Source organism: Marmota monax, unplaced genomic scaffold (genome assembly GCF_021218885.2).
Source record: "Marmota monax isolate L192 unplaced genomic scaffold, Marmota_monax_Labrador192_F-V1.1 WCK01_AAM20220418_F8-fsc00014, whole genome shotgun sequence".
In the NCBI taxonomy this organism is placed as follows: domain Eukaryota; kingdom Metazoa; phylum Chordata; class Mammalia; order Rodentia; family Sciuridae; genus Marmota; species Marmota monax.
The window spans coordinates 9,065,892-9,088,941 of NW_026695222.1; the positions used below are offsets into that span (position 1 = coordinate 9,065,892).

The 23,050-nt window shown below is 42.4% G+C and overlaps 1 long non-coding RNA gene across 1 annotated transcript; it reads right to left on the reverse strand.

The window, feature by feature from the left end:
* Window positions 1-2,521: 2,521 nt before the first annotated feature.
* On the reverse strand, window positions 2,522-7,034 carry LOC124085475 (uncharacterized). Its single transcript, XR_006849441.2, has 3 exons — window positions 6,937-7,034; window positions 2,799-2,875; window positions 2,522-2,637 (listed from the first exon to the last, which is right to left on the reverse strand). It is a non-coding gene; the product is annotated as an uncharacterized LOC124085475 (long non-coding RNA).
* Window positions 7,035-23,050: the final 16,016 nt, after the last annotated feature.

The following is a 23,050-nucleotide window of genomic DNA, read 5'->3' on the forward strand; positions in this document are numbered from 1 at the left end:
AATGCTTCAATGAGCAATTGCAAACACTTGAAACAATAAATAAACAAACAAAACAATAAAAAGTCTGGGGAGAGCTAGGCATGATGGTGCACACCTGTAATCCCAGCTGCTTGGGAGGCTGAGGCAAGAGGACAACAAGTTCAAAACCAGCCTCAGCAATTTAGAAAGGCTCTAAGTAAATGAGCAAGATCTGCCTCTAAATAAAATATAAAATGGTCTGGGGATGTGGCTCAGGGGTTAAGCATCCCTAAGTTCAATCCCCAGTACCAAAAAAGAAAAAAAAAAGTCTGGACTGTCTTGGTATCAGCAAAGAAACAGAACCAAGTAGAAATTTTAAGACCAAAAATATAGAATTTAAATTTTTTTAAAAATATATATTTTTAGTTGTTGATGGACTTTTTTTTTCATTTATTTATATGCAGTGCTGAGAATCAAACCTAGTGCCCAACACATGCCAGGCAAATGCTCTACCACTGAACCACAATTCCAGCTCCCAAGTATCTAAAATTTTTAAACTCAAAAGATGGGCTGAACAGCAGAACAGACATGACAAAGTAAAGAATTGGTAAGCTTGAAAATAAAGCAATTTGGGGCTGGGGTTGTAGCTCAGTGGTAGAGCACTTGCCTAGCATGTGTGAGGTACTGGGTTCAATTCTCAGCACCATATATAAATAAAAAATAAAGGTACACTGACGACTAAAAAAATTAAAAAAAAAAAAAGAAAAGAAAGCAATTATGTCACCTAACCTGAATGACAGAGAAAATAGATTTAAAAAAAAAAATGAACAGAGCCTGTTCTGTGGGACTCTTAACAAAAGATCTAACATTTGTATCACTGGAATTCCAGCTGGAGAAGAGGGCACATCTCAAAAAGTAGTTGAAGAAATAATGGCTGAAAATTTCCCAAACTTGGCAAAAGATGTGAACCTACAGGTTCAAGAAGTTGAGTGACCTCAAACAGGATTAAATCAACAAATCCAAATCAACACATGTCATAGCCAAACTTCTAAAATTAAAGAAAAAAATATTGAAAGCAGAAATAAATGACATATATTACCTGTAAGGAAAAAATAAAAATAAAAAAGAACATAAATAATAAAATGGTCAATCCAAGAAGACATAGCAATCCTAAATATGTGTGCACAAAACAACAGGCTATAAAATACATGAAGCAAAAATTGATCAAGTTGAAAGAAGAAACTGACAAATGCACCATTATAGTTGGAGACTTCAACATTTCTCTCTCAACAATTGATAGAACATCTAGAAATGCAGCAAGGATATAGAAGATTTCCATAATACCATCAAATGACAGAATCTAGTTGACATTTATGGAACACTGTACCCAACATTATCAAGAAGATCCCAAGCCAGGTGAGGTGACACATGCCTGTAATCCAGCAGCTTGGGAGGCTGAGGCAGGAGGATCATGAGTTCAAAGCCAGCATCAGCAAAAAACGAGGCACAAAGCAACTCAGTGAGATCCTGTCTCTAAATAAAATACAAAATAAGGCTCTGTGCCCCTGAGTTCAATCAAAAAAGAGGATCTCAAATTGGAGGCCAATTTCAGCAACTTAGTGAGAACATATCTCAAAATAAATAAATAAAAAGGGCTGGGCATGTAGCTTAGTGATAAAGAATCTTTGGGTTTAATCCCATGTACCAAAAAGAAAGAAAAAATAAAAAGAAAGAACTATAGACCAATATCCCTCATGAATATAAATAAAAATATCTTTAAGAAAGTACTAGCAATATTAACAAATAGAGTTCATATATATTCACATACATTTATACTGCATAACAACATTTCAATCAACAACAGACTACATAAACAATAGTGATCCTATAAGATTATATTGCCTAGTGACATCATGACCATCTTAGTTTGTGTGAGTACATGCTATTATATTTGCACAAGGATGAAATTACCTAACAACACCTTTCTCAGAACGTATCCCTATCGTTAAGTAACACATGACTCCATGTGTGTACACATATATAATGATCCAGTGGGTTTATTTCAGAAATGAAAGGCTGGTTCAGTTTACAAAAGTCGATTAATGTAATCCAAAATAATCCCTCACATCAAGAGGCTAAGGAAAAAAAATCATATCAATTGACACAGAAAGTGCCCTTGACAAAACTCAAAATTCACTCATGAGGGCTAGGGTTGTGGTTCAGTAGTAGAGCACTTGCCTAGAATGTGCAAGGCACTAGGTTTGATCCTCAGCACCATATAAAAACTAAATAAAATAAAGGTGTTGGGTCCATCTACAATCCATCTACAAAAACTGTTTTTTTTTTAATTCATTCATGATAAAAACTCTTTAAAAATCGAGAACAAAGGGGAATTTGCTCAATTTGATACAGCACATCTATGAAAAAACAATAGCTAACATCATATTTAGTGGTGAAAGATAGTGCATCCCCTCCCCCCCCACACACACACACCAGGTGATTAAAGCAACAAAGATTTATTTCTTTCTCATGTTGCATGACCATTGCATGTCAACTGGGTAAGTGGGGTGAGGTGCAGGATTGTGGTTTCTTTGTTTTGTGGCTTCTGCACTCAGGAATCCTGCAAAGGGAGGCTCCATCTCCATGCTTCCTCCATTGCCAAGGCAGGAAAGGTTCCACCTGGAAGGTATGCATGTTAATTCCCAAGTCAGCTTCATGACGATGCTTTTCTGCCAAGATCAGAAAACAGGGCAAGGATGTCCCTTCTTACCATGGCCATTCAACATAGTACTGGAAAAACTGGCCAGCACAAAAGGTCAAGAAAAGGAAATAAAACATACCAGATTTGAAAGGAGAGAATAAAACTGCCCTCTCTTTGCAGATCACATGATTGTCTGTGTAGAAAATCTCAAGGAATCTACCAAAAAATAAATAAATAAATAAAAAACTACTAAGTGAGTTCAGCAAGATTGAAAGATACAAGATCAACAAATAAAAATTTTGTGTGTGTGTGTGTGTGTGTGTGTATATATATATATATATATTTTTTTTTTTTTTTGAGATGAGGTTCTCACTAGGTTGCTCAGGCTGATCTCAGATTTGTAGACTCAAATGATCTTTCTGCCTCAACCTCCTGAATAGCTGGTTTTCCAGGCATGCGCCATGATGCCTAGTTTAAAATTAATTTTATTTTTATACACTAGCAATGGAACACATGAGAAACAAAATTTAAATACAATACCATTTGCAATTGCTCAAAATAAATACGTAAGTGTAAATTTGACAAAACATGTACAGGTCTTACATACTGAAAACTATAAAATACTGATTAAAGAAGAAATTACAGGGCTGGGGTTGTGGCTCAGTGGTAGAGCGCTTGCCTAGCAAGCATGAGGCACTGGGTTCAATTCTCAGCACCACATACAAATAAATAAAAAGTAACAACTTAAAAAAATTAAAAATAAAAAAGAAGAAATTACAGAAAATCTAAACAACTGGAGAGTCATAAATATTCATGGATTGGAAGACTTACCATAGTAAAGAAATCAATTCTTCTCCGATTGATAGACAGGTTTAACACAATTCCTATCAAAATCCCAACAAGACTTTTTGGATAGATAAGATTATTCTAAAATTTATACGGAGAGGAATTAACAATGATGAGAAAGAATAATAAAGTGGAAGGAAAAACTAATCAATATTAAGTCCTAATAATATAGCCATTGTCATTAAAATGGTGAGTCACTGGTGGAAGAATAGACACAGAATAGAAAATGTGGATCGATGACACAGAATAGAAAATCCAGAAACGGGTCTATGCAAGCACAGCCTCCTGATCTCTGACAGGGGAGCAAAAGCAATTCAGTGGAGGAAGGATCGTTCAGAGGCAAAAATACAAACCTAAACCTAAATCTCATGTCTTACACAAAAAGGAATTTACAATGGATTGTAGAGAAGTGTAAAACTATGAAACTTGGGGAGAGAACCTAGGAGAAAGTCATCAAGACCTTGGACATGATCCCTACAATTAATTAATAAATCAAACTTCACTAAAATGAATAACTTTTTTTTACAAAAATATTCTGTGGAAAAGGTGAAAACACAAGCCATGAAGAAGAAAATATTTGTAAACCACGTATCTGACAAAAGACACATATCAGAAGGTATAAATAACTTCAAAACTCAACAGATTAAAAAAGAAGTGTGATTAGGGATGTGGCTCACTGATAGAGCATTTATCCAGCATGTGTGAGGCCTTTGGTTCAATCCCCAGTACCACAATAAAATAAAATAAAATAATCATAATCATAATCAAATTAGAAAATGGGAAAAAGACCTGAAGAGACATTTCATCAACAAGGATATATGATGGCAAATAAGCACACAGAAAGATGCTCAACATCATGAGCCTTCAGGGAGCTGCAAATTAAGACCATGATAAGATATATTACATAACTCCTAGAACTGCTCAAATAAAAAATGGTGACAATACCAAATGCTTAAGAGGATATAGAGAAACTGGATCTCTCAAACATTGCTAATGAAAATGTAAAATGGTAGAGCTACTCTGGAAAACAGTTTGATGGTTTCTTAAAAAACTAAATATACACTTAACCACACAACAATTGCACTTCTGGGCACTGATCCCAGAGAAATCAAGAGTTATGACCACACAAAAACCTGTTAATGATGGTTCACTGCAGCTTTATAATAGCAAAAAAAAAAAAAATGGAAACAACCAAAATGTCCTACAATAAATGAGCAGCTGAACAAACTGTGGTATATTCAGACCATGGATTATTACTCAAAAATGAAACTGTTGATACATACAACAACCCAGATGGATTTCAAGGGTATGGTTCTGAAAGAGAGAAAACATTGCAAAATGTCATATACTGTATTCTTCCATTTATATAACATTGTCAAAATGAAAAAAAAAATGTAGAGAATACTTTAGTGGTTGCCAGGGGTTAGGGATGGTAGGGAGAGAGGTGGATGTGACAAGGGTATCTTAAAAGGGGTGGTAGTTACACAAGCTTATGTAAATGATAAAATAACAGAACCATGTACACACACATTGTATCAATGTCAGTTTCTAGTTTTGACACTGTGCTATATCATAATCCAATTAGAAAATGGAAAAAGACATTTCATTAATGAAGATATAGAATAGCAAATAAGCACATGGAAAGATGCTTATAATGGTTATAATTATGTAAGATGTAACCACGGAAAGAAACTGGGTGAGAGGGACATGGAATCTCTCCATATTACCTTTTTAACACTCTGTAAATCTCTAATACTTCCAAATAAAAAGCTTTTTAAAAATCCTTATATGAGCCAGGCATGGTGGTGCACATCTGTAATCCTAGCAATTTAGGAAGTTGAGGCAGAAAGAAGGATTGCAAGTTCAAGGCCAGCCTTGGCAACTTAGAGAGACCTTGCCTCAAAATAAAATATAAAAAGGGCTGGAATGTAATTCATTGGCAGAACATTCCTGGGTTCAATCCTCAATAGGGGAAAAAATCATCATATAAAATCTAGAAGTTGAAGGATCCCATGAGAAGAAAAACTGATGGGGTCCCCCTACCCCATCATTGTTCTCTCTATCCAGAACACAGCTAGCCCCATGGGCTCATGACACCACAGAAATTAACCTGTGCCTATCCTTGATAAGTCTTTACAGCAGGTTCTCCTGTGATCAACAAAGAACTAAGACCCAGGAAGAGGCAGCAACTTTCCCAGTGTCACATAGCTAGGTTATTGCTCAGAATGGGAACATAAATAATCATGACTTCTGTATGAAGATTGGAAGAGTTAGGGTATAGAGCAGTGGTAGGTAGAATAAGAGCCACTAAAACAGTCAAGAACTTTGAGATGGAGGATTCAAGCCTTAGAAATAGATTGCATGGGGGTGGGGGGTAACTTCAGGAGGTGACCTTGGATAGGGTCATCCTTTTCAAAATGATGGAGTACTGAAGAGAACTGGATTTTGGAGGACCATGAGCTCCATCTCAGAGCTGTTCAGTTTCAGGTCCTTTGAAGATACCTAGTCTTTCAGGAGACACAGGGTTTCTTGAATCTGCAGCTATCCGAGCAGAGAGAGCTCTGCTCCCTAGGGAAAAAAAAATATATATATATATATATAAACTCCAAAGGATACCACCAGTGATCTACTTCTTCCAGCCACTCCTACCTGCCTAGAGTTACCACCCAGTTAATCCATATGACTGGATCAATGCGGTGACACACAAATAAACCAGTCAGGGTCACTCCAGGAGAATTGGGCTGGCATGAAATAATGACACACAGACAGAGAAGTACCTTTTACTTTGTGTTCAGTGATGGGCCCTATGACCCAGCTCCCACCAAGGAGTCAAGACAGGCAAGAAAGAGAGGGAGCACACCTTGAACCCAGGTTTTATTAATGGGGGGAGCTAATCCATGGAACATTCTATCCAAAAAAAGGGCAGAAGGGTAGGATTACAACAAAAAGATGGGTGTAATTCAATCCCATTGGGTGACACTCACTCCCAGAGCCACACCTTTCTTATCCAAGCAGAGGTAAAGTACAGTTGCATTGCAGAGTGCAATACCAGTTCTGTACCTCTTACTCAGGACTTAAAGGTGTGTGCATAGCTCCTGAACAAGGCAGCCCCCCAACAGATCAATCCACTAATAAGGTTACAGCTCTCTTGATCTAATCATTTCACCTCTGAACATTTCTTTGTCTCACACATGAGCTTTGGGGGACACTTCATATCTGAACCATAATAAGTGGTTTACAAAATTCCAAAGCAAATAATCAAATCAGAAAGAGGCAAAGAATTGTAAGGAGGTTGTTAAATTGATTCCTGCTGTCACATTAATGTATTGTAGATAGAAAACTCAGAGTCAAAGCCATCTTCTAATAAATACACAATCAATATCAAGTGTACAGTTCCCAGGTCAGCTTGGTGACTCTCCACAGCTTCCTACCTTTCTAGTGAGATTTCACCCCCCTCCTAGCCCTCCTTTATAGAAATTCTAGAGCTGTAGTTCCTCTTCTCACTTCCAGCAGGGAACCATGATTCAGGATTGGGCAAACTGGCATGAAAACTCTTGAGTTCATCCAAATCCTCTGCCTCTGAGTCCCAAGTTCACTTTTGCAGATTCATTTGCATGCAATTTGCATTGCTGTGCAAACCTGGCTTTCTCTTTAAAGTGCTAGTGCTTCTCTTCATCTATGTCCCAAAGAAACGTGGGCTATAGTGATAATAATAATAATAATAATAATAATAATAATAATAATAATAAGAGCAGCCCCTAAATTTCTGCATTGATTCAAAATCAATTTATTGAGGATCCAAAATTCATTTATGAGGCTGACTTTGAGATTAAGTATATGTCTTGCTTCCCTGCCTCCATCTCCTGGCACAGAACATAAAGATGGAAAGGGGACAGACATTCCCCCACCACACAATGCTCCCAGACTAGAAGCTGAACTGGTGGAACTGGCGTAGAAGAATTAGGATCTGTTGGCCTATGCGCTCAGCCAAAGATCCAGCAATCAAAATTCTCTGCCAGCTCAGTCGGAGTGACCTATTTACAAAGCATATGGCCAGATAATAAAGGTCCTTATAGGGCCACAATTTGGAACTGACATTGCCCCAACTTCATGGCACAGAGGAGATCGATCACACGCTCACTTCTCTGCCAGGTAGATTTCAGGATTAAAAAAAAAAAAAAAGGCAAACCCTCAATGTGGAGATGCCTTTTCATCATAGCACTTCTGCATCCACTCAACTTTGACACAGAAGCTGAGAGGCAGCCTTAAGGGTCTTGGGCCCTTGTTTCAGAGGATATAAAAATGAAGACAAAGCAGTTTCTTTAGTGATCTCATCAGCAGGAGATTTCCTCCCATTGGGTCTAATTAATCTGCACCAAGCCACAGTGAGCACCATAGCTGGCACCTGGAGCAAGTTTATATTCACTCAGGAACAAATGCACTCCAGCCTGGCCATTGCTCCTCTGTACAGCCTCTTGCTGAGCATGATAGCCTTCAGCTGCTACTGGTGCTATTAGGCCTTCTCTGGAACCAAAACTCCCACAGGGCTCTTCCAGAGAGACTAACAACTCAAGCATCAGAATGGCAAGTTTCCAAAGGTGCGCATGTGGATCTGTGCAGGATGGAGGAGGCATGGCTGCATTATCCCTGTGGTCATCAACCTCCCACATGGTCACCACGATCCTTCCCTCCTAGTATTCATGACCTGGTATAGTTCCCTCCAACACTGGATACAGCAGGTCTGTGTCATCAGTAGGATATTACAGAGATGTGAGGCTTCTAAGCCTGTGTCACAAAAATCTTTGCAACTTCTGCATTGCTCTCGGATCACTTGCTCTGGAAGAAGCCACTTGTCATGTCAAGCAGCCCTTTGGGGACATTCTCTTGGTGAAGAACTGAAGCATCTATCCATCCAGTCAGCACTTTCTTGCCCATGTGTGGGGGAGCCACCATGGAAACAGACCGAGCTCCATCAAAACTTCATGTGGACCAGCTCACTGCAGTTTTACAAAAGACATCCAAGAGGATCATCCAGCTGAGCAGCTCCTATATTTCTGACCCACAGAAATTGTGAGGATAAGAAATATTTTTTATTGTTTTAAGTTGCTAATTTGGTGGTAATTTGTTACACAGCAGTAGATGATTAATGTGATGTGCTTTCATTTCTCTTGGGTAAACACCCAGGTCTACAATAGCTGGATCATAGCTGATAAGCATATGTTTATAAAATGTTGCCAAAGAGTTTTCTAAAGTAGTTATACCATTTTATGCTCCTACCTATACCATTGGCAAGTTCCAGTTATTTTATTCTAAGACTCACCTCACCAAAGGCAAATAACTGTCTTTGACAATAGGGTATGGGTATAAGGTACAAGACCCTGGTTTCACCCAGCTGCCATTCTCTCTTGACTCCACGGACCAACCACTAGGCCATGGCCAAACTGGAGTGAGTTTTTGATCCTTCCACAGTTCCGGGAAATACCTCCCAACTGCTCATATAAATGGCCTCGGAAATCATTCTGCACTTCAGAGTTGGCAAAGCCCTTTCCCACACATGCCCAGAGTTCCCGAAGGACCCACCAGTCCATGTTCACAGATGAGTTTGCACTAACAGGAAAAAGACACACTTTATAGGTTTTTTGCCTGTATCTCTGGGCTACAGGTGCTCCCAAGCCCCTTGGTTTTTCCCAGTTATTTCTGGAAGTACCTAGGGTATCTCAGATGAGCTTAACCCAAGTCCCTTTCTAGAAAGACAAGTACTTAGAAGCCACATGGGGGCAGCACCTCACCATGGCCCCTGCTAAACTATCCTGAGTACCAGCATGTGGTCCCTCCTAAATTTCATCCATTCATCCCCCCTGAAGTTGCCAATCCTAGATGTTATAATTTGTACATGACCAAAATGCCAATAGGGCTGTGGACAGTGAAAACAGGACTCAATAGGGTTTACAGGAAAAGGAGGACACTATTGATAATTGGACTGGAGGACATTCCTGTTATAATCTGGCTAAGAAGTTGTCTGCATTTTGCCCATGTCCTGAGACTTTCTGTGAGGCTGATTTTAAAAGCAATAGACTTATTAATCTGGCAGAAGAAATTTCTAGGCAGCATAGCATTCAGGCGGTGGCACTGATATTGTTGGCAGCTCTTAGCCAAATTGATTGTAATAATCAGGAGCAGAAAGATTTGGAAAACGTGGACTTGAAAGGCCAGAGCAAAACTAGGGCTAAGGAAGTTGCAGTTGTTAAAGACATTACCACCACTGAAGAAATGCTAAAGACTTTGCCTAGAGATAACAAGAAAGATGGCTTGAGGACATCTCAGGAGCTGGCAAGACCATGCTCACCTCAAGCTCAAAGGAATAAAAGTGAAAATTCTCTGGAGAGGAGACCAGTGGGGCACTCTCTTGCACTAGGAAGTTTTTTCAACATGCTCAGATACCCAGGCATTCAGAGGCTGCTGCAGCCAGGGTTCCTGGAGGTTTGGCTACTGCTTGAGATGGCAACAGACCTTGGTATCAACCACGTGGTGCTAGATGTACAGTATTGCAGGATACTGGAGCTAGGGGGTCATGGAGACTTCCTCCTAGATTTCAAAGGAAGGCCTGGGAGGTCAGGCAAAATGCCCCAGGGTCAGAATCCCTGTGGGCAGCCCTGGAGAGCACAGTGTGGAGATGTGAGGAGGAGTGCTGCAGGAGACCCTCAAGATTAAGAAATGCAAGTAATGTGGGACATCAACCTAGGAACGCTATAGGAATCAAGCAGAGACAAGCCAACAGAATAGCCACTTGGGGAGGGGCAACAAACAATGCCACGGGGACAGAACTACACAAGCCTTTTGGAGAGGACATCATGATGAGATGCCAGGCACAGAACTATAGGACTTGTTTGCCTAGCTGGATTTGAGTCTTGCTTTGGTCCTTTGGTCCCATCCCTTCTTTCTATACCCCTATTTTATATATTGTATACCTATAAATTGCTTTTAATTTTACAGGAGCTCACAATGCGAGATTGCCTTGGGCCTCAGAGAAGGCTTTGGACCTGAACTTTGAGCAACCTTGGAATTGTTGAAACTATGGTGACTCTTGGGAATGGACTAAATGAATTTTGCATTGTCAGTTGAATGTGAGCCTTGGGGGACCAGGGGCAGAATGTTATGGTTTGAATGTGAGGTGTCCCCCCAAACTCACATGTGAGACAATGCAAGAGGGTTCAGAGGGGGAATGATTAGGTTGCAAGAGCCTTAAACCAATCCGTTAATTAATCCCTGATAGGTTTAATTGAGTGGTAATGGTAACTGAAGGCTTGTAGGGTATGGCGGAGGAGGTGGACATTGGGGGTGTGGTTTGGGGTATATTTTGTATCTGGCAAGTGGAGTCTCACTCTCTCTGCTTTCTGATCATCATATGAGCTGCTTCCCTCTGCTACACTCTTCCACCAAGATGTCCTGCCTCACATCAATCCCTGAGGAAGGAGCCTGCTGTCTATGAACTGAGACCTCTGAAACCGTGAGGCCCTAAAGAAACCTTTCCTATTTTACAGTTGTTCTGGTAGGGTCCTTTTATCACAGCAGCACAAAATCTGACTAAAACACTAGGCCACACTATATTTGGGTATCCTGCAGAAATTGGGGAAGGACCCTTGTAGTAGATTCTGTGGGTGTTCCACCCAGATTCTCTCTTCCTGGGCTAGTGCACCCATCTGCTGCTGAAATGCAGCCCCTTTCTCCTGAGACTTGCCTTCAGCTGATGGGTGACCCCTGGGAGATTATACTTCAAGCTCTCCCAAGAACTGATTGATACAGAGGTACATTGGAGACAGCTCTGTGATCCATTTATACCCCATAGTTTCCCTTGAGATCACACTGAAGTTAGAGCCCAGATGAGACCACATCCCTGCTGAGCATCTTGCCCTATCCTGGCCCGCTTCATTCCCTTCCTTTATGCTCCTCCAAGAGCACTTCCTCAATAAATCACTTGTTCTAGAATCCCCATCTCAGCTTCTTACTCCAGGAAAGAAACCCTATCCTTCCTCCCAACTTTGTGTCCATAGACCTGTCACAACTTTGCTTCAGCTTAAGAACTTTATGGAGATCTCATGAAATCTGCTCCTGCTTCTGCCTATAGTCTCTCTCTGTAAGATTCAAGAGCAGTTGTGGGATCAGGAGGGAATCTGAATACCCTTCCACCTTCTCCATCCATCCCTCCTTACTCCCCTTCATCTCTCTCCAGGAGCCCACCCACTAGCCACCACAGGAATCCTTTGCCCTATGAAAAGCTGCCTTCCTTTGGGACCCCACCCATGGGACCCCACCATATATGGGCATATCTTTGACTTTCAAAATGCCTTGTTCCATCAGTACTATTAATTCAACAGTTTTTTTCCTAGTGAAGAAGCAATTTACTACATGAAGTTACTACAATTTACTACAATGAAGCTTAAGCTCACTTGCATGAGCCCCTTCCAAAGTCGTACCAATTTATAATCATAGTTATTCTTCTGCTTGAAAGAGGCTCCCAAATGACATTATCTCAGTCCCCACAAACCATAACTCTGTTCTTAGAGAAACCAAGGTTCTGAATGGTGAGGTTATTTGCCCAGGACACAGGCCTGGTGGCAACTGGGTAAGACTCAATCCAGATTTGCTGCCTCTTATCCTCCATCCTGCCATTGTCTCTGAAACTCCCCCAGGGCCACAGGGGCAGCCTTCAGGACCCATCCCTTGACTTCCCTCAGTCCCCAGCATGCATCCTTCCTGGTTGCCACCATCAGCCTCCTACCTCCCACTCTGCTCTGGCATATCATTGTGGAAGCTTGTCAGGCCAAAGTGGTGCTTGGGCAAAGTTATATTTAAATCTCAAGATAGAAGTGAGTCTATGCACACTCTGTCAACTGGTATAGATAGGCACAGAGCCTTATTAGAACCTGAAATCACCTCTCTCTATTTCTATGTCCCTTAGCTGATGATAAGTATTACAGAAGACTCTGTCCTGGGACACTGTAGAAGTTGAACTGTATATCAGAGAGCTTTTGCTGTGTAGCAAACCTTTCTAAAATATGCTGGCCTACAACAACAACAATTTATTTATATCTCAGACTGAGAAATTTATCTGGCTAAACTCCTTCACAAAAATGCAGTCAGTTGACAGGTTGACTGGGACCTGGAATCAACTGGCACATCTCGTCCCTGTTCCACATAGTCACTCATCCTCCAGAGGGTAGCCCAAGACTGTACACATGGTAGCTGGCAGAATTCTAAGATAGCAAGTAGATAGAATATAGATGGATCTCTCCCACCTCAAGGGGGAGTTTTCCTGTGGACTGAATCTCCAACTCTTCCTTGGGGCTTCAGCCAGCCTATTCTGTAAATTTGGGGCTTACCAATTCTCCACAGTTGTGTGAGCCAATTCCTTAAAATAAATCCCTGTATATATGTCTACACATCCTGTTGGTTCTGTTTCTCTGGAGATTGCTGACTAATACACTTGCCTGGATTCATGGGCGGGGAATAGATTCCACCTCCTGATGGGAGTGATGGCAAAGTCACATTGCAAAGGACAAGGGCATGGGAGGGGACTAATGCAACTGCCATAGATGGGTGTAGGAATGAAGTGAGAGAAAACAAGGGTTGGAACCTGCAGCCTTTGGTGTCCACCCTTCAACACTGAACTTCTAATGGGCTACTCAAGTGGAGTTTCTGGTCACACCCATCCCATGCTGAATTTCCAAGCCTTCTTGATCAGGGAAGGGAAACCACAGCTGGATTTAGGAGTGTCTCCCCCTGACTCCCCCCCCACACACACACCCGGCCCCAGACTAGGGGCTTTCTGTACTATTCTACCTATAGGATCTAATGGTCAATAGTCTTACAGTCTAATAGATTCCAACACATGTCCCCAAATGTAGTTGGCATAATGGCTGAGACATACTGAGCCCCCCACCCTATGACCCTAAGTGAACAAACACTTGAGTTGGCTCATACCTGATGCTGATCACACAGAGGCTTTAGTGTTGAGGCCTGGGATGTCTGCTTCCTGGCTCCAGGTCCCATGTAACCAGGACAAAGGGCAGGGGACTTGGATCTGCTCAGCCCACTTGTAGTCCTCCTGAGGGTCCTCCACACTGCCTCTGTCTCATTGTCTCCACTACTGCTCAGCAAACCCTCCCCCAACCACTTGACCAGTTGCCCCTCCTGGCTTCCAGCCCCACTTGGTCTTCTACAAACACTTCTCCCAGGCTCAGTGAGCCCCACATAGGCACTTGGCCTTGCCACAGGTGCATGTCCTTCAGGCTTCCCCTTCCCCACCTGTTGGACTCTAAGTAGATGCAGCAAGTAGAGAGTAGTCAGGAGAGAGGATGCAGCAGGCAGGCAGTGGGGGCACTTGGAGTCAGCCTATGAGACACCAAGGGCCAGGAGCCCCGACAGCATGCTGAAAACTAATAGGAGACACTCAAGGCTGTGAGCTTCAGCTCCCCCAATTCATCACAAACCCTCCAAATGATTGGGGACTGTCACTTTCCTTCTCAGTTTCCCCATGTCAAATGGAGATGAGAATGATCTAGAGCAGATTCCATAGGTGCCCTGCCCATCTCCTTCAGGTCTTATCACTTCAGGGAGCTCTGGCTGCCTTCCATCTATGAGTCTGCAAGTCCATGCCTGAAAACTTTCTTTCCTGAACTACACTGAAAGCCACAAAGCAGACTGGAAGTGCCAAGGAATTAACACCCTTCAGAAGTGTTAAGTCCTTCATCTCATCTCAGCTCCCTTGTTCCTGAGGCAGAAGAACTCTGAGGCCCATGTTCTACTCTGGTGTCCAGAGTTCCCTCCTCCATCTTGCTAAACGACTTGCACTCAAAGCCTCATCTCAAGGTCTACTTCTAGGGGATCCCAAACAAAGACACCATCCTAGCCCTGCCTATGACACAAGTAGCCTGTGATCAAGACAATGGCAGAGGCTAACTGCTGGTGTCCAAGCCCAGGACTCTGTAAGGAATTTGCCAACTCTCATTTCTATTCTGGGCCCAAACCCCACAGGAATGTGTAAGAGGATGTTGGTGGGACTTCCCTTATTGTCTAGGAACAGAAACCAAGGCCTTAGGACAGGACATACCAGGTATCCATATTCTAGAATGAATAATAAATGAGTCACAAACAGCTGGGCGTCCTGACTCCTCACTTATTGAGAGTGTTGCAACCTGTTTCTCCATCCATTCTGCCTAAAGAGGGGACAAGGAAGGGGAAAGTGAGGATGAGGGATTCCATTATCCAAAATGACAGAACTTCCCTCTGGTTCAGCAGGCAAGGGGAACAGTGTTCCCAGCTCATCAGAGGAATATACAATGTGTCAGTTTGCAAATCCCTACAGATCAGGCTTAGACCTTCTGTTCCAACCAGCTATTCTACGTCCTTTCTATTCTACATCTCAAACTCATCCCCTTCTCTCCACCAGTTAGGTTCTTGTCATCTCCTGCCTAGAGTCTTCAGGAAAAACCTAAATAAACTCTCTAGCTTCACTTGCTCGTCGGGACTCAGTTTAGATGTCCCTTTACCTAGGTCTAGGCCTGTTAGCCTTAGATCATGCTTAACTCCTCCTGCTCTGCTTCATATGACAGGGACTGGCCCTGCAGGCTCTTATATAATAGATTGAACCACAGGTGGCTTTGACCACTGGGTGGAAGATGAAAGGGCAGGAAGAAGGGAGATTGCAGGGTATTTCTTCCCAGGGTCTTTGATTGCATTTGGGTCTTGTCCGTAGCTCCAAGCTCTCAGTAGGTTGAATCACCATAATTCCAGCTCTACTGGGTGACCTGAGTTCCTAACATCGTCTTTCCATAGGGCAGCAACAGCTTTTCGCTCTTGCTAATCTCTGTGTTAACCCCGATGGACTTCTCAGCTCGTCCATTACCTGGGTAACCATTCCCTGCATTTAATTACCTCTATTTAAACACTGGGTTTTGTTTTCCTGGTAGGACTCTGACTAATACACAATTCTTCCAAGCTTTTACTGACCCCAGGATTAGTTCAGTCCCCTGTTACTACTCAAATAGCACCCTTTCACTCATCACTTCAGTGAGTGATTAAATGTCTATGGTGTTTGAATCCAAGAGTCAACCACAACTAAATCCAGGTGCTTTGTAAATGAAGTTTTATTGGAACATAGTCACACCCATTCACTTACATGTATCATCTCTGGCTGCTGTCAAAGACAAAGTTGAATAGCAGCAATAGAAACCCACATTTTGTCCTCAAAACGTCTGGTCCTTTTCAGAAAAAAAAGTTTGCCATCCCTCGTTCTAGGTAGGCCCCTGTGCCTCAAAATGTAGTACCAGGATCAGCAGCACATTTCACCTGGAAGCTTGTTAGATGCAGAGCTTCGTGCTCCACCCAGACTCGTTGAATCAGAATCTGCATTTTGACAAGGTCTCGGCTGATGAGTGTACACATTGAAGTTTGCGTTCAGTCTCAGGGAGTCACTCCCTTATCATAGGACTCATCCTACCCAATATCTGTGATTGACTCATTAATCATTGACTTTCTTACTAGAGAAAAGCTCAAGGGTCATTAGCATATTGGTCCCCATAGGAGTCCCAGCACCTGATAAGTTGTGTGGCCCAGAGAAGGTGAATGCAATGAATCTCTAACAAATAGTTGAAGAAAACAGTAAAAGCTGAAGGTCGAGAGAGTTTCAGAAACAGCAGTTACCATATTTCACATATCAGATTGGCAAAGATGAACAAGTTTGTTAACATGCAATGTTGAGAGAGTAGGACAATTAACTCTTTCTGACACTGTTAACAAAATCTCTTTGGAAATGTTGGTTAGACATTATTCATCAAAATTATAAATGCACATGCATTTTTAAGTGCACATCAAAATTATAAATTATAGCCAGGCATGGTGGGGCATACCAGTGATCCCAGAGGCTCAGGAGGCTAAGGCAGGAGGATTACAAGTTCAAAGACAACCTCAGCAACAGTGAGGCACTAAGCAACTCAGGAGACCCTATCGCTAAATAAAATTCAAAATAGGGCTGGAGATATGGCTCAGTGGTTGAGTGCACCTGAGTTCAATCTCCAGTACCTCCCCCCAAAATTATAAATTATAAATGCACATCAAAATTATAAATGCACATGCACTTTTTGACCCTGAATTTCCACTTGTAGGCATTCATTTTTCTGATAAACTCACTCATGGGTAAAGAACAGACTGCTAAGGTATTTACTGCTCAAAAGTAAAAGAATTGGCACAATCAAGTATTCATCTACAAGGAATTTTCCCAGTGAGTTATGTCTTCTAATAAAACTGCAACTTTTAGAAAGAAAGATTAGCTGCCATAGTGATGTGTGCCTATAGTTCCAGCTACTTAGGAGACTGAGGCAGGAGCATCACTAGAACCCAGCAATTCACAACCAGCTTGGGCAACATAGCAAGCCACTTTCTCTTAAAAAATAAGGTAAAAAAGATATTATCCTATGTATATACATTATTATCTGACCTATATAACTCTACATTATGTACAACCAGAAGAATGAGAAGTTATACTCCATTTATGTATGATGTGTCAAAATGCATTCTACTGTCATGTATAACTCATTAGAACAAATAAAAAAAATTTTTAAAGATAAAAAATAAATAAAAAATTGAAAGCAACAAAAAAGGTAAAAAAGAAAGAAACAACTAAAACAATCTCCAAGATATGTTATAAAGTAAAAAAAAAAAAAAGCAAGAAACAGAAAAACACCTATACACAAAACCCTTCAACACTGACTATGGGAAAGAACTGCTGGATTGCTGGGAACAGACTTTTCACTGTCTTCTCTTTTGTACCTTTTGCATTTTGTTATGTTTCTGACTACAAGTTTATTCAACACAATATAACCCCCTCCATTTACTCTGGTGGCAGACCTCACCCATGACAAAGCCACCTCTAAACTGGAATCCAGTTGCTGACCCAGCTCAGGCTCAGCTTTCTTGTGGACACCAGGGCACACAGCTCTCCATCTATAAGTTTCTCTTGGCTTCCCCTCTTTGAGTCTTGGAGATTTCTTACTCTCTAACGAGAAACCCTAGGGATATTGAAGACCTTCACTGATAAGCTGCCAATAGAAATGTCATAGGCAAACTGTTCTTTCACGTAGCCTTGAGACTTGAGAGACTGCATGACCTTCATGACATGAATGTTGGGCCTGATCTTACTTGCTAGCTCCCAATGCTTAGGCATATGGACTTCCTTCTTGGTCACCATTACTCTTTCCTTAAAAAATGAGTGTATAAATGGCAGCCTAGTTCTTTGGGAGATATCAACATATGGCAGCTGCAGGGTCCAAGACTGAGTCATAAAAAGAAGGAGCATGTGCAGTGTGGCCTCTCTTCCTTGACATCGTTTGAATTAAAAATAAGGTCTGGGAGTATAGCTCAATGATAGAGTGTTTGCCTAGCATGCATGAGGCCCTGGGTTTGATCCGAAGCACTGCAAAATAAATAAATAAATAAATAATCCAAAAAAGAAAAGGAAAAGCTTAAAAAAATACAGGAATGTATACACACATAAGAATGTAGACAAGTATAGACATGTTTTAGATGCCACATCTATTTAAGGTGTGACCCACAGCCCAGCAGCATCAGCATCACCTAAGAACTAGTTAGAAGCACAGAATCCTAGGCCCCACCCCAGATGTACTAAGTCAGATGCAGCTTGAGACTCACTGGGTCAGGTATCTGAGAACTCCAGCTCAGTAATCCCCCCTGGTTTCCTTGGTCTGTAGCTAATAAAATAGTTGCCTTCCCACAACCCACCACTCCACCCCCAACAGGGGCTCTATACGTGTGAGACACTAGGGCCCAGGCTGTTCCCATTAAGGGGAGACTTTTAGCAGCTCCTCCCAGGCCTCAGCTGGCTCTGAGCCCAGGGCCCTGGCGGGTCCCCAGCTGAGGAGACAGCTCACTTCCTCCTCCTGGAACCATTGGGACTGCTCAGAACGGAAACATTTGAGAGTTCTCCACTCCCCCAGATATAAACTATTTCCAACATGAATAAAGATGCATCTGTCTGGCTCAGGGTTATCCGGAATTGGTATTTATTTATCCATCCACCAGGACCTCTAAGTATGTGGTACACTGACCTAGTGGTAGAAGAGAAGTCAGGGGAGGGGCAGCCATTGGGCAGATCCCATCAGAGAAAGAGGGATGAAGAAAAGCCAGGAGCTTGGCTGCTGCCTCTGTATCCTTGATCCTTCTGGAAATACTCCAGGCCCCATCTGGAGTCCACATCTGGAAGCAGTGATGCTGCTGGACTTTTTAGAGCAGTGGGAAAGAGAGAGACAGCCTTGCTGACGTCAGTCCAGACCACCCAAGAGTCTGCAGCCAGAGGACCAAGCAGGGAGACAAACTTCCCCCAACCCACTCTGCCCACTGACTCCAGCTTATTTCTCTGACCCCAGTGTCTGAGTGAGGACAGAGCCAGCCTCATCTGAATACCCCACACTGCAGCTTTCCTGAGCTTTCCCCCACCCTAAGCTGAAAGGACTCTGTTTAAGCTGAAATCCACCCCCCTCTCTCCTTCTGGATCCTTCTATACATACCCCACTCCTGACAGCAGCCTTCCCCTAAAAAGAACCCCAAGGACTCCTTTTCTCCCTTCCTACTCCCTCCAAAGTCCCTCCTCTGTGTGGCTAATGTCTCTTAAATTAAAAACAAAACCACACTATAAAACCATGAATAAGTGTACAGCCCAAAAGAGTTTGCAAGAAGCTTCCCCTGTAGAGAGCCTCATCTGCTTTCTGACAATCCTGCAAGGTTAAAATTCCTACCCCAAGCCCAGGAAATGTTAAAGGGCTTGACAAGATCTCTTAGCCTGTAACTGCAGAGGCCTCAGGGCTCAAATGCTCTCCTGAGCTGCCATCTCCCCAGGCCTCAGGCCCTCCCACTTGGAGGTGCCATAAGTCAGTCTTTTTTCCCAATAACCACCTGCTGACATCCTTAACGCTTGCCTAGCTCACCAGGCCCCAAATTTGGAGACCTGTTTCCTCCCCATCCCCTAGATCTTGTACCACCCTAGGCGTACCCCTATTCTTCTCTTCCTGATCACTATGGTAATTACTTCCCAACCAGCCCACCAGTCCCTGGGCTCTTCTCCTATTTAACCTACTGCCTTCAAACCCTTGTGACAGACAAATTGCAACAGGCCCCAGTTATTCCCCTTCCTATATCCACACCCTTAACAATGTGACTTTGTATCTCCTCTGTTGCCCTGCCCCATCCATCTGGGCTGGCCTCGTGGCTTGGCTTGACTGATGGGATATCCCAGAAGGGACAATGTGCCAAATCTGCACCTAGGCTTCAAGAGGCCACGTGAATTTCCTCTTTTCTATCTAGTCGCCATGTGAGTAAGCCCTGGAGAATCCTCTGGAGAATGAGAAACCATGTGGCAACAGGTACCCCCAGGGACTCAGGCAACAAGACAAATATCTACCAATGAGAAGAAGCCTTCCTGAATCAGTTGGTCCCCACCACCCATCAGCTGACCACAGATGGGTGAAGGAACTAACTAATATGTTCAGCTAAGCCAGCCCAGACCAGAAAAATAGGTCAGTGAGAAATAATAAAGAATTGTGGTTTGAAATCACTAATTTTTGGAATAGTTTATTACACACCAAAAGCAAACTGATACACCTCTGTCCTCTGCCCACTGGATCTCAGGGGCTTTCCAGGCCAAACTCTACATTCCAGCTATACAAACTGTCCACATTAAGTTCGTTTCCTGAAATTTCCCAAAGCATGGTCTTCACAGCGTCCCCTGATAGTTCTTGCTCTTTCCATCTTCAAAGCCTTTGATTATGAAAGTCTTTCTCGGGTGGGGGCAGTCTGTTCTCTGCTCCCACTCGAATATCATTCTACTCTCCTTTCTTCATCTCTCAAAATCATGTCCTTCCTTTTCCTTTTGAAAGATGAATGTATAAGATACTTTTTGGACACAAATTCAAAAACCTCTTGGCCGAAACTCTTCCTCCAGGCAGTGCTGAGTTGAACTATTCTGAGCAAGTTTCAACCTGACCTGAAATTTCTCCAATATAGCTGAGTGGGAGGCCCCAGGGGATGTGTGTGACCCTCAAGCACAAGCAGCTCAAAAATACAAGAAACTCAGAGTCTGAGGCACCTCCCTGATTGATAGGAGATAAGAGCCAATGGATAAATGCTTCTCCCTTTTGTCTCTCAACAGACAGTTCTAAGACATTTCAAAAGGTTCCTTGGAAGGTCATGATGGCATCAAGCCCCAGACACCCACAGCATTGACCAACTTCGTGATACGTCTTGTATGGGCTCTCCTCCTCCCATTTCAATGCCTTTTTTTCTCCCTTCTGTTCCCTGAGATCACATTCCCCCAAATTGTAAGTGCATATACTGAGGCAGTTGCTAATTACCAAAGATTACCAATTAACAAGACTTTGTCTCAGGTTCTGCTTAATTGGGTGATCTAGGTTGAAACAGCAAGGAATCAAAGTTCAGAGAAGTTTAATCATTTGTACAAGATCACACACCTTGGCTTTTTTTTTTTAATTGAAACCAACAGAAAAGGTAAGAACTTACATCCAACCTAGGTCACTTGGCTTACAAAAGTCATCAATGAAGTGTAGTCACATGACTGAAAAGAAAAAAAGTCACACATCTTGTAAGAGAGCAAACCTAATTTGTCTGATCAAGTAACAAATACATATTTAGTATTGGTTGATTGACCAATGCCTCTCCCAACACTGCTTTGAGGACCTGAACACATAGGGTAAAAATAAGTGTAAAAATATGTATTTAATGTTTAATTTACCAAGTTAGGCTAGAATGCATTTTCCATGAAAAAAAAATTACAGATCAGGTTACAGTCTTTCTGGCTGTCTCCTTCTTATCTTCAGTTCCTGCCCAGAGGCAACCACTTTTTCTATGCACTTACAATATGCATTATCATCATATGTTCATATGCTAGAAGTGTGCTCTGCAAAGGACTTTTTTCATTTGCCAGTTTATCTTGTAATGTCTTTCCTTCGACTGCAGATAGTATTTTAGAGAATGAATAAGCCATAATTCAGTCATTCCCCTATTAGCATATACTGAGGCTGTTGCTAATCTTCACATTTCCACTATTTCACATTTATGCAATGTTGGGTTGACATTTCAAAGCTTCAAGTGACTACTGCCCAGTGTTGGTGTATTTGTACACCCTCATCCCCTACTTAGCACAGTTAACTTTGAACAAGCCATTGTATACAACTCTGAATCAGAAGCTGGAAAAACAGCTAGCCATGGAGCAAGGGCTAGATAGAGTGATCAGAACCTGGAGAGAGAAGATGCCAGGCTCTGTGGTGCAGCAGTGTTCTTTAATTTTATGTGGAAGAATCTCCTGGAGGATGTGGAAATTAATGCAGATTTTCAAACCCATGACATCCTCAACCCCAGAGATGCTGATTTCAGTCTATCTGATGAACAACCTAGAGAATTTTATGTTTTTTTTAAGTATCCCCTGCCCCCAAGAACATCAGCAGGAGCTCAGAGGAAAATAGTCATTCCTCCTTTGGGGAAAAGAAAAGACTTCCCTGAGTGGGTGACTATAAGATGAGGCCCAAAGTCCTCCCATTCAATAGCTGGGAGGAGAACAGAGAGAAGGGAAGTGGCAAGAGAGAAACCAGTAAGACCTGGGTTGCAAATAGCCTGATAGATTAGGGGTCCTGTCAGCATCTCAGGGAACCAGTGTGCCTAGGAGATGCCCAAGAGGAATGATGCCAGGGAGTATGGCAGAGTAGAGTTATGAGGATAGGCCAAATGTAAGAGCTTAGGGATTATCTTTTTTTTTTTTTTTTTGAACCAAGCTTGAACCCAGAGGGACTTTACCACTGAAACCCTTCCCCAGCCCTTTTTTAGATTTTATTTAGAGACAAGGACTCACTGAGTTGCTTAGGACCTCACCAAATTGCTGAGGATGTCTATGAACTCAATGTGCTCCTGCCTCAGCCTATCAAGCTGCTAGGATAACAGATGTGCACCACCTCACCTGGCCTTGGGAATTATCCTATTAGTAATGGGAAGCTGGAGCTTCATATGGGGAGGATGGTATTGGATTTGGAATTGAGAAAGGTAATTCTGACTACAGACTAATATGGACCATGCAGGAGATAGAGTGATGAAGATAGGGATGAGGCTGGGAATGGGAGCTCACACCTTCACCTAGGCAGGAGCAAGACGCAATGTGTGCTGTTCACTTATTCTTCCATTCACAAGTCGTTGGGTTGCTTGCCATCTTTTCCTATTCAAAATACTACCTTAAAAGGAGAAAAAGAGGGGCTGGGGCTGTAGCTCAGTGGCAGAGCACTTGCCTAGCATGTATGAGGCACTGGGTTGATCCTTAGCACCACATAATGAAGCAATGGAATAATGGAATAAAGGCATGCTGTCCATCTACAACTTCCAGAAAGAGAGAGAGAGAGAGAGAGAGAGAGAGAGAGAGAGAGAGAGAGAGAGAGAGAGAGAGAGAGAGAGAGCCAGTGTGGTGGTGCAGGCCTG